Below are 6,050 nucleotides of genomic sequence, written 5' to 3'. Positions count from 1 at the left end.
TGTAAGAGGGTTGCCCTTTCTCCACAACCTCTCCAAAGTTTGTTTCATTTCTTGTTAATTTTTGCCATTCTAACTGGTATAAGATGGTATCTCAATGTGGTTTTGATTGGAATCTCCCTGATGGCTAATGATGATGAACATTTTTTCATGTGTCTGTTAGCAATTTGTATTTTGAGTTTATCTTTGTTATATGTTCTAAGAGAATGGTCGAGTTTCATTCTTCTATTCATAGCTGTCCAATTTTCCCAGCACCATTTGTTGAAGAGACTGTCTTTTTTTCCACTGGATATTTTTTTTTTAATATTTTATTTATTGGACAGAGAGAAATTACAAGCAGGCAGAGAGGCAGGCAGAGAGAGAGGAGGAAGCAGGCTCCCTGCGGAGCAGAGCCCGATGCGGGGCTTGATCCCAGGACCCTAAGATCATGACCTGAGCCGAAGGCAGAGGCTTTAACCCACTGAGCCACCCAGGCGCCCCTCCACTGGATATTTTTTCCTGCTTTGTCGAAGATTATTTGACCATAGAGTTTCAAGCCCATATCTGGACTTTCTACTCTGTTCCACTGGTCTATGAGTCTCCTTTCGTGCCAGTACCATGCTGTCTTGGTGATCACAACTTTGTAATAAAGCTTGAAATCAGGCAACGTGAAGCCCCCAGTTTTTTCTTTTTCAACATTTTCTTAGCATTTCGGGGTCTTTTCTGGTTCCATACAAATATTAGTATTGTTTGTTTCAGCACTTTGAAAAATGCCATGGAATTTTGATCAGATGGCATTGAAAGTATAGATTGCTCTGGGCAGTATAAACATTTTAATGGAGTTTATTCTTCCAATCAATGAGCATGGGATGCATTTCCATTTTTGTGTGTGTGTCTTCTTTAATTTCTTTCACGAGTGTTCTGTAGTTCCTCAAGTACAGATCTTTTACATCTTTGGTTAGGTTTATTCCCAGGTATATTATGGTTCTTGGTGCTATAGTAAATGAAATTGATTCTCTAAGTTCCATTTCTATATTTTAATTGTTAGTGTATAAGAAAATAACTGATTTCTGTGGATTGATTTTGTATCCTGCCACATTACTGAATTGCCATATGAGTTCTAGTAGTTTGGGGGTGGAGTCTTTGGGGTTTTCCATAAAAAGTATCATGTCATCTGTGAAGAGAGAAAGTTTAACTTCTTCTTTCCTAGTTTGAATACCTTTTATCTCTTTTTGTTTTCTGATTGCTATTGCTAGGACTTCTAGTACTATGTTGAACAACAGTGGTGAGAGTGGGCATCCTTGTTGTGTTCCAGATGTCCAAGGGAAGGCTGTCAGCTTTTCTCCATTGAGAATGATATTCACTGTGGGTTTTTCATACATAGAGTTTATGAAATTGAGGAATAGTCCCTCTATCCCTATACTCTGAAGCATTTTATTCAGGAACAGATGTTGTATTTTGTCAAATGTTTTTTCTGCATCAAGTGAGAGGGCCATATTGTTCTTTTCCCTTCTCTTATTGATTTGTTCTATCACATTGATTTATTTGCAAATGTTGAACCACCCTTGCATCCCAGGGATAAACCCCACCTGGTAATCGTGGATAATCTTTTTAATGAACTGTTGGATCCTATTAGCTAGGATCTTGTTGAGAATCTTGGCATCCATATTCATCAGGGATATTGGTCTGAAATTCTCCTTTTTAGTGGGGTCTTTGCCTGGTTTGGGGATCAGGGTAATGTTGACTTCATAGAAAGAGTCTGGAAGTTTTCCTTCTGTTTCTATTTTTCTTTTTTTTAACAACTTCAGGAGAATAAATATTATTGCTTTCTTGAGTGTTTGGTTGAATTCCCCAGGAAATCCCACAGGTCCTGGGGCTCTTCTTTTTTGGGAGGTTTTTGATCACTGCTTCAGTCTCATTACTAGATATTGGTCTATTCAGGTTGTCATTTTCTTCCTGTTTCAGTCTTGGAAGTTCACAGATTTCCAGGAATGCACCCATTTCGTCTAGATTGCTTAACTTATTGGCATATAACTGTTGATAATAATTTCTGATGATTGTTTCTGTTTTCTTGGTGTTAGTCATGATCTCTCCCCTTTCATTTATAATTTTATTAATTTGGGTCCTCTCTCTTTTCTTTTGGATTAGTTTGGCCAGTGGTTTATTGATCTTATTGATTCTTTCAAATACCAGCTTTTAGTTTTACTGATGTGCTCTACTGTAGCTCTAATTTCTGTCTCATTGATCTTTGCTTTAATCTTGATTATTTCCATTCTTGTGTGTGGGATTGGTTTAATTTGTTATTCATTCTCCAGTTCTTTAAAGTGTAAAGAGAGCTGGAGTATTCTGGATTTTTCTTTTTTTTTTTTTTTTTTTTTTTTTGAGGGAGGCTTCAATGGCTGTGTATTCCCCCTTATGACCGCCTTTGCTGTATCCCATAGGTTTTGGACTGATATGTCTTCATTCACATTTGTCTCCATGAATTGTGTAAGTTCTTTGATTTCCTGGTTGATCCAAACATTCTTGAGCAGGATGGTCTTTAGCTTCCAAGTGTTTGAATTCCTTCGAAACTTTTTCTTGTGGTTGAATTCCAGTTTCAAAACATTGTGGTCTGAGAATATGCAGAGAATAATCTCAATTTTTTGGTATTGGTTGAGCCCTGATTTGTGACCCCGTATGTGGTCTATTCTGGAGAATGTTCCATGTGTGCTCTAGAAGAATGAGTATTCTGTTGTTCTAGTGTGGAATGTTCTGTAGATATCTATGAGGTCCATCTGATCCAATGTGTCATTCAAAGCTCTTGTTTCTTTATTGATTTTCTGCTTGGATGATCTATTACTGAGAGTGGTGTATTAAGATCCCCTACAATTAATGTATTCATGTCAATATGACTCTTTATTTTGATTAACATTTGGCTTATGTAGTTGGCTACTCCTATATTGGGTGCATAAATTTTTACAATTGTTAGATCTTCTTGGTGGATAGACCCTTTAAGAATGATATAGTGTCCTGTATCTCAGACTATAGTCTTTAGCTTAAAATATAATTTATTTGAATTTATATTTATATTTATATTTTATATTTATATTTAAATTTATATTAATTTGAGAATAGCTACCCCAGCTTCCTTTGAGGCCCGTTGGCATGAAAGATGGTTCTCCCTCCCTTCACTTTCAGTCTAGTTGTATCTTTAGGTCCAAATGTGTTTCTTGTAGACAGCATATGGATGGGTCCTGTTGTTTTATCAATTCTGTAACCCTGTGCCATTTTATGGGAGCATTTAAGGCATTTACATAGAGAGTGATTTTTGAAAGATAAGTTTTTATTGGCCTCATATTGCCTGTGAAATCCTTGTTTCTATAGATTGTCTCTGTAAATTTCTGTTCTATGTCACTCTTGGGTTCTTTCTTCTTTTATAGAACTCCCCCTTAATATTTCCTGTAGTGCCAGCTTTGTGATCACGTACCCTTTAAAACCTTCCCAGTCTTGGAAGCTCTTTATCTCTCTATCCATTTTGAACGTTAGCCTTGCTGGATAAAGTATTGTTGGCTGCACGTTCTTCTCATTTAGTGCCCTGAATATGTCTTGTCAGCACTTTCTGGCTTGCCAGGTTTCTGTGGATAGGTCTGACATTATTCTGATGGTCCTTCTTTTGTACATAAGGAATCTATTCTCCTTACCTGTCCTTAAGACCTCTTGCCTGAAATTATGATTTGTGAATTTCACAATTAAATGTCTGGATGTCTTTCTATACTTGATCTTGGGACAGACCCTTTCTGCCTCTAGGACATGAACACTTGTTCCAGTCCCCAGATTAGGGACATTTTCATCCAGAATTTGCTCAACTATACCTTCTAGTCTTCTCCTTTTCTCTACCCCCTTAGGGATCCCAATAATTCTGATGTTGGAATGGTTCATGGTGTCATTTATTTCCCTAATTCTGTTTTCATGGCTTCTAAGCACTTTGTTCCAGGTCTCATCCTGATCCTTCTTTTCTATCAGTTTGTCTTCTAGATCACTAATTCTATCTTCTCACCCTAGCTGTTAGAGTATTTAGATTAGATTGTATCTCATTTATAGCATTTTTAACTTCTGCAAGATCAGCTCTCACTTCTTCCCTTAGAGATTTTATGCTGTCACTAATGGTCTTCTCCAACCTAGCCATTGCCTGGATAATCATTACCTTGAATTCCCTTTCTGACATACTGTTTATGTCCATATCCTATAGTTCTGTGGCAGAGGGCACAATCTCTGAATTTTTCCTCTGTTGGTTGTTCCTCTTCCTAGTCATTTTGGTGAGAGGTGGTTGAGGGGATGTATAGCTGAGTATATCAACCAAAATTCAGGCAAAGTACACAGAGGAAAGTTTCAGAGCAATCAGAATTCACCACCAAGAAGAAAGAAAAAAGAAAAAAAAAATGAGAGAGGAAAGGAAAAAAGAGAGAGAGAGAGAGAAAGAACCCAGCCAAAATGAGCCCCAAAAGTAAGATTTATAGGGTACATAAATAAGAATGAACAAACAAAAAGACTGAAAAAAGTAAAAGATGAAAAAAAGAGAAAAACCCAGCCAAAATGAACCCCAAGTATAAGATTTATATAGTACCAGAACAAAAACAAATACACAGAAACATTAACAGAAGAATATGGTGGGAGGGTGGTTATAAATCCTTGATGTGGGCAAGGAAGGTTATTTCAGTTCTTTCTGGGTGTATCTTGTTATATTTGTTAAAGGACTCAACTTTCCAGTGATACAAGGAAATTAAAACTGGGTTAATATTGAATAGGGAAAAAGGATTACCTTGAAGCTTTTATATATATGTATATATAAAATACATATGTATATATAGTATATTGTATATATATACATATATATACAATATACATATATACATATAGTATATATGTATATATATATATAAAAAAAGAAAAAGAAAGGTATATGTATGAAAAAAGTTCAAGTTAAAAAATTATTATGGAATATGTTGTATTAAACCTCTAGTTGTAATGGTAAGTAGATTTAAAAATTTAAAAGAACGAGAATCATGAGAAAGGAAGAAACAAAGAAAGAAAGAATGAGCCTATGAAATATACAGGTTTGGGGACAATACCGGAAGCTTAATATATTGTTTTCCCCTGATGCTGGGGTTTTATAGCTTTATGGTGACCCTGTGTTGGTTGTCCTCTTGTTATTTTGGCTTGTGTTCTGGGGGAGGGGCCTGTCACATTGTTTTTTTTTTTTTTTTAAAGATTTTTTATTTATTTATTTGACAGATAGAGATCACAAGTAGAGAGGCAGGCAGAGAGAGAGAGAGGAGGAAGCAGGCTCCCCGCCAAGGAGCCCGATGCGGGGCTCGATCCCGGACCCTGGGACCATGACCTGAGCGAAAGGCAGAGGCTTTAACCCACTGAGCCACCCAGGCGCCCCTGTCACATTGTTTTTTATTCAACATTGCTTGGGTTGAGTTGCTCTGCCCCTTATCAAGGGGCTGAGCTCTGTGGAAACTGGTTTTTCAGGCTTTTGTTCTCTTGAGGTTTTGTTCTCTGGTGGCTTTTTGTGGGTTTTCAGAGGTTTAGTGGAAAGTAAACTGTCCATACCCAGACCTCTGCCTCATAGAGAAGCCTCAGACTGCTCTCCTCTGGGTGGTCCAGAACACAGACTCCCCTCTACAAACTCCGCTGAACACTGCAACCTCCCACATGTGGTGCACACCCCCAGACACCTCTAAGTGGTCTCCTGAGGTCCCCACTTGTCTCTGCACCCCCCGTGTCACTAAAACCACAAGCGATATTGGTCTGGGCGAGCCTGAACCCTGGTGACTGCTGTTGGCAGGACTCCTGTCTGGGGTCCCATGCCCACGCTGAGTACACTGACCTCTGGCAGAGGCACAAGCCAAGGAAAACTGAGGGCTGAAAGACTCTGACTGGATATCACACTGGCCTCTCTCAGGCAGGGTTAGTAGTGCACCCAGTCCAAGTGGTGGTGCAAGCAGGGGAAAACTGGGGCTCAGAGGCCACAGACTGGAAACCCCACTGGACTCTCTCTGTCATGAGTGGTCACCAGCAGTGACCATCCT

Source organism: Meles meles, chromosome 2 (assembly GCF_922984935.1).
Source record: "Meles meles chromosome 2, mMelMel3.1 paternal haplotype, whole genome shotgun sequence".
Lineage (NCBI taxonomy): Eukaryota > Metazoa > Chordata > Mammalia > Carnivora > Mustelidae > Meles > Meles meles.
This window is presented reverse-complemented; position numbering follows the sequence as displayed.